The 11,399-nt window shown below is 50.4% G+C and overlaps 1 long non-coding RNA gene across 3 annotated transcripts in view; it reads right to left on the reverse strand.

Moving 5' to 3' along the window:
* Nucleotides 1–1,458: 1,458 nt before the first annotated feature.
* Nucleotides 1,459–11,399, reverse strand: part of LOC111739590 — a 36,277-nt gene continuing 26,336 nt past the window's right edge. The window contains exons 1-6 of one of the 3 annotated variants that reach the window (XR_002780319.1): nt 8,106–9,973; nt 7,524–7,655; nt 6,416–6,504; nt 3,796–4,377; nt 3,396–3,478; nt 1,459–2,909 (exon numbers count right to left, since the gene is read on the reverse strand). This is a non-coding gene — a long non-coding RNA (uncharacterized LOC111739590). Of the gene's footprint in view, nt 2,910–3,395; nt 3,479–3,795; nt 4,378–6,415; nt 6,505–7,523; nt 9,974–11,399 lie in introns of those variants that run through there. The other 2 variants (XR_002780318.1, XR_002780317.1) reach the window with 2 other exon arrangements.

The raw sequence follows: 11,399 nt of genomic DNA on the forward strand, positions 1-11,399 counted from the left end.
AAATCTCTGTAGAAATGAATCGCCATACCACCTTTCATCCGATTGACCCACGAGAGATTGCTGTTTGCATAGGTCAAAAATAATCAAACCTTGACTATTTCGTATGACTCAACCTTATATATTTAAACTCCCTTCCCAAGTAGAATATGATGGTTATTGTTTGTTCTGTTTTCCAGATGAGAAATTTGGCACAAAAGGGGCAAGTCGCATATAGCTACCGTTTAGTTTTGAGTTTTGGCGTAAACCAGGCATTAATCTAAATGCTTTACGTAATTTCCTCATGGATGTTTATCACTAAGAGGTAGTGCTATGGCTGAAGACTGTGTTCTCCCAAAATTCGTGTGTTGAAATCCTAACCCCGCAAGGTAATCATCGCAGGAGGCAGGGCCTCTGGGAGGCGATGAGGTCACGAGGGTGAAGCCCTCCTGAGTGGAATGAGTGCCCTCACGAAAGAGACCCCGGAGGGTACAACAGCGAGGCTGGTACCCAGAAGAGGGGCCTCTGCTGACCAGGCGGGTGCCCTGACCTCAGATTTTCCAGCCTCTAGAACTGTGAGAAATATATACCAATTGTTCGTAAGCCACCGAGTCTGTGTTATTTTGTTACAGCGGCTCAAACAGGCTAAGATAGGTAAGCACTTCCATTTTACCCAGATAGGATTTTCCACTGACCCTCCATTGCCAGCATCCTGTTTGGATGCTGTGCTCAGGGAGCTGAGAGTCTGGTCTCCTGTGAGTCACAAGATTAATTTTCAAATAGAACTAGAAAAGGAAGCCAGCGCTCTGTTTCCCCTTCTACCTCCATCTATGTCCGTGGAAATCTCCGCCAGTGGCTGAGGGTCCACCCTCCCAGCAGGCCCACACCTCCCACGCTCAGGTCTCCATGTCCGTATCGATGCTGCTACCATAGTGGACAATTTGCATCACCCACCGAGATGCTTCTTCGCGTGGTCAAGGGTGAGCCCTCTGCTCTCTCCACAATCCCTTCTGTCTTCTTCCCCTGACTCCCTTCCCAAAAGGGTCTGGACAAAATAAAGCATGATTGGCTACGATAGAACAGCTATATCCTTCAGAAAGCTTCACACTCTGCATAGGGCAGTATATAATTACAAATTATTGATTCGTGGAAAATGTATCAAATGGCGACCACTTCCAGAAAATCTCCTGGTACAAACATATCCCACTGTCGTAAGACTTTTCAATGAAAAGAAAATTAGTTGAAAATGTTTTCTTCCTGTGTGTGTGTGTGTGTGTGTGTGTGTGTGTGTGTGTGTTGCTATTGGTGGTAGTGTTTGTTTTCCAGCTTCTTGAGTCGAATGTTCAGAAACTGTATTTTCAATTTAATGTTTGGATAAACCCGTTAAAGCTATAAGATGTTCTCTGAGTACTAATTCAGCCACATCCCACAGGTTTCTGGTACATGGTGCCGTTCATTTCTAAAAAGTTTATTATTTCAGTGTTGACTTCTTAATCCTAGAGTTTATTTCGAAAGGTGCTTTTAAATTTCTAAGAGAAAAAAAATTGCAGCATATTTTCTAAAAACATTTTCTACTGTAAATTCTAGGACTAGCTAAATTCCCTTCAATTGTTCTTTTCAAATCAATGTCATAGCTTTTACATTTCAGAGCTAGTCAGTTTCGACTGGGGCTACATCCCACCCCTGTAAGGTAGAGCTGATAGGACTCACACATGAAGTGAATGAAGTCCATAGGGAATAGGTGGTTTTTCCAAAGCCACAGAGCAGAGAAAAGACATACTTGAAGGCCTCTTGGCAACCAATGACAGCTTGTTCCTGTCCCAGCCAGTCCCAACTCCTGATAAGGTTCAGCTTCTCGACAGTATTTATTAAACGTCTATTACGCACTAGGTACTATGCTAGGCACTGGGGGTGCAGCAATAAGTAATCTGGAGTAAAATCTCAACCCTTCTCGGCATGTCATGGTGAGCTTGCTGTCAGGATAATGAGGCCAATGTGTGAAAACAGGTCCTAGAAACAGCAGGGAACCCCGCAATGCAGAGGAATTGTTCTACAGAGTCCAGGAAATGGCAAGACCTCGTCACGAGAACGACACAGCCGTGACTGCTGGGATCTCAGCAATCCTTGCACGCTCCCCTGACCACGTTGCCCTTGGAAACGCCACGTGAGTGGCAGAGCTGCCACGCGCTGCCTCTCTCCACGGCCGCCCTGCGCCCTCTCCCCACACGCGGCCTTCTCACCGCCCATCACCTGGCGGGCGCCTGCCACACCAGGTACAGGGCTGAGCATTCGGACCCAGGGTCTCTTTTCACGTGAACCTGACATTTCTGCCCATTTTACCAATGAGCACACCGAGGCTCAGACAAATGGCCTCACTCAAAGTCAGCGTCTCGTGAGGGTGAAGTCTGACTGGTGCTCATTCCGGGGACCTACGGTTTTGTTTTTTTTTGTCTTTTTTTTCTCATCCTAAGAGCTTTGGGGAAAGACGTAGTGGAATTTCGGTTGGTCTCCTGCCCTTTGGTATCCAGATGTGCAAATGTTGTTGTCATCATCATCGTCATCATCCTCTTCATCGCTACCATGTTGTGAGCAGCCAGGATCGGTGCTAAGCACCGTAGGCCCATTGGCTCCCTGAATCAGGACAGTGGCTAAATGGCAGGGACTCTGGAACGGGGGCCGCCTGTGTGGGCGTAGATCTTTGCCTGGTATTGCACAGGAAGTAGATGGCAGTCTGGACTAAACCCAGGTCTGTTGGGTCACCAAACCCATGTCGTCCTGCCTCCCAGAGACTGGTCAGGGCCTTCGAACAGAGCCCCTGAGAAAGGGATTCTAACACCCTCAGGGGCACACAGAGTCCTGGAACTCCACAGGCCCACGGATGATATCGAATACGCCTGAGAAGTCTGAAGCCGCATGGGGTGCACGTCTTGCATCTGTGGGCAAAGAAGGAGAAATTAGACAAATGGACGCTTTTGCATTGGAGCCGATCTTGGGGAAATCGGAGGCCCGGCTAGCCTTCCCTGCAGAGCACGCCGACCAGAAGTCGAATGACTTAGGGAGACTTCCCTCGAAGCGCAGCCTACGACTGCAATCTGACTGTGTCGGGTCTGCCGAAGGCATGTCCAAGCAGGGGGCGTGCGGAAGAAGAAGAGATGTGGGTACAGGCTGAGCAAGGCTGGGGTGCGGAGCAAGCTCTAGGCTTGGCCTGTGGAGGTGTGGTCTCTGAATGGTGACTTGTCCCTGAGGCCTGTCTCCTGCTGGGGCCAGCCATGCCCTGGCCGTGGCTGCTCAGGGCAGCACAGGTGTAACTCTTCGGGGAAGGTGAGCGCTCCGAGCCACTGGCGGCCAGCACTCTCAGTGGCTGGGCTGCAGGTGCCCCGACCCGGAAAGGGAGATCTGGACCAGGGCCCGGCGCTAACCCCGATCAGTCAGCGTGCGTGTCACCGAAGCACCCTCTGTGGCAGCCTCCCTGTGCTTCGGCACTGACATCAGGATCGCTGCTCTGGGTGAAAATAAAAAGGAGAGTGTTTTAGTGGGTGCTCGTTTTTAAGTTCTGCGGTCCACGCCCCCCCCCCCATTGCATGCACATCCCCACCCCCCCATTGAAATGTCACCACACACTAGGCCCCCTGAGCAGAGGGCAAGCCCGGGGCCCTTTGCAAAAATGGCGGGCCGTGTCCCCACGGTGCTTCACGCTGTTCAGGAGTTCAAGGGCAGTTTGCGGTCTTTTCCTCGAAGCTTTCCCCCATCCTTACTCCAACTTCCCTTTCAATAAGAGAACAAAATTTATGTCCACAGGAAGAAAAACTCAAGTCTCACCCAATCCGCCTGTGCTCTTACGAAACAGCCATTAAGCCGAAATATCCCATTTCCGACCTCTGAAGAAATACTTGAGAGAGCAGCATTCTGACCTCAGCATTCAGTGAGCCCTAAAACAATGCCCAAGTGGCTCGAGGGTGATGGCCGCCAGCTCAGAAACCTGAAAGGCACGTTCTCGCCGACAGGAGCCCAGCACGATCCCTCCTTCATCTCAAGAAGGGAAATTCTGACGTCCTGGTGGCCTTGTTTCCCGGGCAGACGTGTTTCAGACTAACTCGCTGCAAGTCAAACGGGCTGCATTGATTAAAAGGAGGGTCTCCAGGAGGACAGAGGGCTGCCTTCCCTGTGCCAATGACTTCAGGGGCAAAGGGACACCAGGAAGTGGCTCCTGTGTGGCTGAGGGAGCTCTGAGTAGTGGCAGAGCGGGCATCAGATCAAGGAACAGTGACAACAGGGTTGAAAGGCCGGCGAGGCGTCATAGAAGCATTCTTCAGGTAAAGGCGCGAGAATCGCCTTTTACACAAAAGCTGCATCTGTCACAAACTGCTGGTCTCTTTGTCACTATCCAGAAGAAATAATTACCTGAAAGGAAACACATCCGATATTTTACTTTATTCCTCACCTCCCCCTCGCCCACCCCCCGCCCGGCCCAACGGGACCCAGTAGATTTTCTCATCACACAAACTCCTGGACCCTCTTATCTCGCAGGCTCACCTGCTGTTCCAAAAATCAGGGTCCGAAAGAGAAAACCACATCATCTCTTCCTACAAAAACGACCTTGCCATTTTTTAATCAACGAGCACAATTCATCTTCTAATGTTAATGTGTTATTTCCTGAAATTGTATATAGTGGGCTTAGAAAAGTTTGGGTTTTTTTTTTTTTTTTTGGTAATTTCTTTAAATTAAATATCTTTGATAATAAATGCAAATTAGGGAACAATAAATTATAACTTCTAGGCTGACCAGTGGCTAATTATATATATTATAATTAACTCCAGTTTCCAACACAAGGCATTTATCTTAATAATCAGCCCATGTACATTAGCATATCTTAAAGGGATTTGTAAAACAGGCTTTACTATTGGAAGAGTCATCTGAGCTTCCTGCCCTGGCCCCTGGAAGGGCACAGAATCAGAAGAGATGAAATTACTTTCAAAAGAAGTTCGGGCTAAATATAAGTTGAGAAGCTCAGATTATAGGCATAAAAACCCAGACTTTAAAATATTTATCCTAACTACACCCTCTGACCATCACTAAAGAGGCTTCAGGTTCTAAAAATCTATAATTTCCACGAATCTGTTCAAAATATCTTTAACCCCGCTAGGCTCTTGTGAAGGCATCCGTCGAAATTTTGGGTTAAGATCTGAACTTTACCAGAGGAGAGACAGTCAGAGCTGTCAGGAGACCTCTGACCATTTTCTGTAAAAATCAACAAAGAACCCACTTCGGGCAGCGGCAGGATGCCTGCCACGGATTTATTTCGTTCCTGTCGCTACTCTTCCATTCACTTTAGAAACGTGATGACTTCTCTCACTCTCAGTCCCCTGAGCTCTTGGGATTATAAATAAGGCCAGGAGGGCCCGCATGGGCTTTCGGAGACCGTTTTCTGCCAGCTTTTTGAAAAATTCAAAGTTTTGCTTTCTTGATCTGTGAGGGTTCAGGGATGCAGCCTAAGAGCACAGGACTCCCCACTCTCTGCCTGCACCTGAGTCTCTTAGCGACCACGCTCCCTCCTCCTAAGGCTTTTGCTCTGGGGCTCAAGAGTTAAGCCTTTTGATACAGCTGGTAATCCCAGCTCTGGCCATTATCACTGCATTCTCCAACTGTCCCTGGGTAATTGTCCAAAGGGACTTAGAAAAGTCGGACCCTCCAAAGGCGCCAGGAAGGTCGAACTGCAACAGAGCATGCCCTGATTTTATCCGGGAGATTGATGCGCAAATCGCCTTGATTTCGATTTGGCACCGGGGTTATAAAACGCACTTACAGTCACCGATAACATGGGAGATCAGGCACAGGCGTGGGGCACTGTGTTTTATATCCTCGGTGGAGTTTTCCCTATGCAGCCATAAATCAGCCACAAAGGGGGCGTTTGGTCCATGCTAATAGACAGCGAGAAACAGGGGCGTGGGGATGGAGACGTTTTGGAATTGGGAGAGGCTTGAAACCTTCATCTGGTATCAGGGCCACCCGGATGTAAGTCCGCAGAGGGCACAGAGCACAGCAGGTGCTTTGGGGAAGACGCAGAGGAGCCCGCGGTCACCCAGTGAGAGGTGTGTGCTGTGTCCTGTGTGTGTGCATAGATGTATAGTTCTGAGCACCCCGGCAAATTCAAAACCTTGAGATGGGAGAAAGAACTACAAATTAGGAAGCAGAGTCTTTCTAATGCACATATTTCTGCATGGAAAAGAGGGTAATGCCGTAGTAAGTAGAGAGGGAAACGAAGTAGTCCCATCAGACGCCCACACTGGTTGCGGGATCTTTGGCAGGAGCTACTGATATTGGTCCTGCTGTGTCTTTCCTGCCTGCCTCCACGAACGGCTGACATCAAATTAATATATTTTTAGAAGAAAGCAAAGCTCCACCATACCTTCCTCCTCTCTCTAGTGAACCCCCCCGTCACCTGTGGGACTTCCAGCCAGAGGGCATATGTCCTCGCTCCGTAGGGACATCCATCAGGGATGGGGGAAGGTGGGGGAAGGTCCGACACGCCTGGTGGAGAAGAGAAAAATCAAGGTTGGAAGAAATATAGACAGAAGCAATCATTCGCACTGTTTTTTCCCGGACATTTTTAGTCTGCTAGAGCTTCAAGACTTCTCCCTTCATCTAAAGCGAGTAAGAAAACATCTAATGAACACGATTCCTCTGCTTGGCGTTACACAGAGAGCCCTTCTTCCCCAAGTAAAACTGAAACGAACGGGCTGAATTTTCAGGAAAAATTTATTCCACTAACACGGCTTAAATTTTCCTTTAATTTAAAGAAAAACTGCTTCAAATCCCATACATGTGTAAGCCTTTCGTAAAGTCTCACATTTGTATTTCTGAATGCCACTGAAGAATGACCAGGATGTGTGTTTGAAATTTAAAAAAACTAGAAATATCCACACCTCATGCTTGCGAATAACCCCTGGGGTGGTGTTTGCCAAGCAGGAATTAACAGAATATCAACCCGCGTTTTACTTTCTCTTTTAACTTAAGTGAAATAGACACACACACACACACGCACACACGCACGCATGCACGCGCACACACACACACACGCACGCACCACGTTTTTTTAACCACCCTTTCTGTAGTGATATCAAGTTAGAAAAATAAGTTACAAAATGAAAAATGCATTTCGCACATCGAGTTTAGAAAGGGAAGAATCTCACAGATTCTTCAAGCTCAGAGTGGAAGGTAATTTATGTTTCTCATTTCTGGCTTCATTGTATCCAAAGTAAACTGTTCAACAATTGTATACAATTTAAACCAGCACAAAACAAAAGAAAAGGGATAAAGGGAAGCTCCCTGCTACACTTTGCCTGAGGTTACAGTGTCAACTTGAAATAGCAAAAAGAAAAAAAAAGGAGAGCGAGAGAGAAGAAACAAAGTAGGAATCACATTCTCCTTCCCCAAGGCCGAGGCTGTGCTCAATGAACAGCGAGAGAAACCCCAAGCTCCTGTATGCCTGGTCCTCCCTTTCTCCCATCACTGTCCCCCACAAGGCAGTTTTAGGGGCACGTGCCCACCTGTGTGTGGAACAAACCAGCCGAAAGCCAGGAACAGTCTCTCCACCGAGGGTCCCTCGCTGACCCCGCCAAGTGGGCTCCGGAAGCGTGCGTCTTTCCACCCCCAGATGACAGGGACTTTTCCAGATGATGCTGCCCAGAGAGAAAAGACAGAATCCGAGAAGCGAGCACAGGTGGAGACGGCCCAGTTGGTCCCCACCAGGCCCAGCACTCCTGCCTTTGGTCTTCCGGGGAACCTGGGCGGCTACGTGGGTTCCCAGCCGAGGGGCAGGAGGCTGACCTGCTCGTCAAATGTGTCACCTAGAACAGGAGAAGGAGTGCGGTACATACTTTGAGGTGCTGGGGCTGGACAGGGGACAGGAAGCGTGAGGCTGATGCTGGAGCACCCCCATGCAGGATGGGATTTGCTGTGCATCTGTCTTCCCTTCCTCCGGAGGGGACAAAGGGACCTGCTCTAACCTACTCTGATCATGGCCACAGTGAGCCGTGAGGCCTGGGCAGTTAACCTGCCAGGACCTCGGTTTCCTCACCGGGAAAGGTGGTGATGACCTCGTGCTTCACAGTGCAATTCTGACGAGATACCTGAGCATCCACCAGGCTCGGCCACCTGCAAGCTCCGTGACAGGGAGGCGACGCTTCCTTCCAGCGCCTCTACCCACAAATGAGGGAACAAATAGTGACTGGTACCCTCGAGATCAGGCAGGCGACAGAGATACTGCTTGTCAGTCCTTAGCTCCGTGCCAGGCACACAGTAAAGCCCAATGTAAAACAGGTTTGCTTTTACATTGGTTTTCAAAAATATTATTTAAAAAAGAACGGGGTGACTCAACTTATTTGAGTGCCACAACAGTATTACTCCTACGAGGACCTCTCTAATACATTTAGGGGACACATGAACCCCAGAGGACTTCGATCAATGCCAGTTTTGTGCTGTGAAGGTTACCAGACACAACGAGGCACATGGAGTGCCAACCACCCACGCACGGAGTTACTAGCCTTTTCTGGGGCGAGACCCCAACATCGCCAGTGTCGGGATCAGGGAAAAGGTAGCTTTTAAAGGGGGCTTTGGGAAGCTCTGAGGGAAATGCTAAGGGGCGGAGCTCGTGAATGGCCAGTGGACAATCAGGGCTTCGGCCTTTAAGTCCTGGTGACGACATCGTACATACAGGTTCCAGGAGCGCAGAATCGAAAACTCCATGATGTGGTGGGCCCGGGAAGCAGCATGAAATTGGGGGACGACGAAGCCCCTGGTGACGTCGAAGAAGCAGGTCTAACCTAATACAGTACAATCTGTATCGTTTTGACGTCTCAGCCCGACCAAATCGATCGATTTGATGGCGTAAGCGGACCTTAGAACGTTTCGTCCCTGCACCAAAGACTTAACACAGCATTCTTTATCGACATTATATTTGGACTCGTGGAATTTACGAAGCTGACCCACGTGGATGGAGCCCTGGGTGCCAGGGCTGGAGAGTGAGCCGCTCCCACTCGGGGCTCCCCCTGTGCTGCCCAAGGTGGGACCCCCGCAAGGACGGGCCGGGATGCACGTCACACGTCCGCAGTGGCTCGTCCGGCACACACGCCGCCTATACCTATCAGAAGGTGCGTGTGTGTGTGAGCGTGTCCTGCTCTCGCTGTCCCGTCTGTCTGGCATCTTCCCGCCCCCTCCTCTGTCTCTCTCTGTCCGCAGGACTCCCCACCTCCCGCAGACACCATTCTTGATAATTATAGTTTATCGATCTCCGGTGTGTGCGGCCCCCGGCCCTGTTCTCCATCTCAATCCAGGCGCCCTCTCGTCCATCACAGCCTGCAGGTCTCAGGGGGCAAAGTGCTCCAGGATTCCACCCAGAGAGAAGGAGCTGCTGCCCGGACCCAGGCCAAGAAACCTCTGAGAGGTGGGCCTGGCCCCGCCCCTACCCACAGCCCTCCACCACCCGCCGAGGCCCTGGGGGCTTAGTCGGGGAGGGGGCGGGGGACAGCTGAAATAATAATCATCACAGTGATCACGTATGGACACATACCACATGCCAGGCGACTTGTAAGTGCCACTCCCAGGCACAGCGTCCACACCCTCTCAAATACCTCCTGTTCATCACTACAGGTGAGGCTCAGAGACGTACAGGGCTCGCCCAAAGCCACACCGCTGGGCCCTGAACCCTGAATGCACACAGATCCCCACCTGTCCCCCCCACCACCACCAGTGTGAGTAAAGCAGATGGCACGAGGTGAAGAAAAAGTGCCCCCAAGATGCTGTTAAAAAAATGCCCCTGAGACTCTTGTGCCTGGCAGATTCCCCGCCCATTGCCACCCAGAAAGAGAGGGTCCCCAGCCAGCCTGCACCCCCGCTGCAGCTGCTGTAGGGGAAAAGAACCTGGCTCCCAGGCTGTTTACTTCTCAGCCATAAACAGGAAGGCCATAAAAGAGGCCCCTCTTGGTCAACTGCTGGGGGATCCTCTCTCTCCTCTTCCTTTTCCTCCCCGCCCCCCCACCCCACCCCCAGTACATGTCCCCAGGCGGAATGAGTGTTTCCCTTAGAATCCGGCCACCTCCCAAGGCTCTTTGTCCTTGGGCCTTAAAGTGCCTCCTCCCCTGGGCTGGGAATTCCAACTGTGAAAGTAACTCCTGAGCAGAGAACAGGGAGAGCCAGCGATGGACGTGCAGTGACCTCCCCCAGCCTCCCCTGGTCCGCCTAATGTTTTTTTGTTTGGTTTTGTTTTGTTTTAACTAATGGATGAGTAGAAATGAACCATTTCTTGAAAAGAGAAAACTGCCCTCCTAAAAGAAACCTGGGAAGAAAGAGACGAGGACACTGATCGGTGAAGAGAGAAGCCACGGATGAAAATGTAGACAGCAGGTCTCGTAAAATAATCTCGATCATATTCTTTCCCAAGAGATTCCAAAAGCAAACAAACGCAAACAAAGAGATTCGCCAGCCAGGCAGGGTGCCACGTGGACCCCTTGGAGGTGCACAGGGCTCGTGGCCTTGGAAAGCCTCTGGAAGACCTGCAGGAAAAGGCATCGCTTCCAGGTGTAGGTCTACTTTGTAAACGCCATTGCCTACGGGAGTCTATTTCCACAGATGGCCCGTTTCTTCTTAGGGCAATTCAGGCTCCTCTCCTTTTAACGCACGCGGTCACATCTTCTGGAAACGCGAGTCTCATCTGACCGTGACTCTCTTCGTCGCAACCTTAGTGTTAAGAGTCGCGTCGCCATAACGTCCTTAACAGCTCTCAAGGATGAGCTGAGCCCCACAGACGGAGCAGAGACGAGGCAGAGGGAAACCCCTCAGCAGGGATTTCTCAAGGAACGGCCTCCCTGGGGTCCGAGCAGACCTCCAGTTTCCCTACGATGTGACAGACGGCCTTCTTTCTTTGGCTCAGTGGCACTCAGCCACGTCCTGGTCCATCCCACGTACTCATGGTGACAGAGTCACCATGTCACACGGAATAACGGGTGTTTCCTGGAGGCGTACTGTATCCCTTTAACAAGGCGGGGCTCAGGGGTGCCGCCCCCACCACGAAACCAAAAATCCACCTGCAACTTTTGACTCGAGTTGGCCTTTCACGTCTCCAAATTCCACATTCCCGTTTGGGGACTCTGTGAATGGGGGACGCAGTGGATACGAAAAGCCGACTGTATTTACCGAAGAAAAAAAACAAAAACCCATAACGATCCCCCTCATAGTTCAAACCCCCGTTGCTCCAGCTCCAACTCTCTTTGTGTGTAAGGCCCACAGCCTCCTAGCAGAACATCTTCTATGTGAGTCATCCTTAAAAATGGATGTGACTCTCTCTATCCCCAGCCACACGCCAAACCCTTCGTCTTACGGCATGAAACCTCTCCGGGCACTGGACATCTTCATGCCTGCCATCCTTC

This window comes from Pteropus vampyrus, unplaced genomic scaffold, assembly GCF_000151845.1.
Source record: "Pteropus vampyrus isolate Shadow unplaced genomic scaffold, Pvam_2.0 Scaffold51, whole genome shotgun sequence".
In the NCBI taxonomy this organism is placed as follows: Eukaryota; Metazoa; Chordata; class Mammalia; order Chiroptera; family Pteropodidae; genus Pteropus; species Pteropus vampyrus.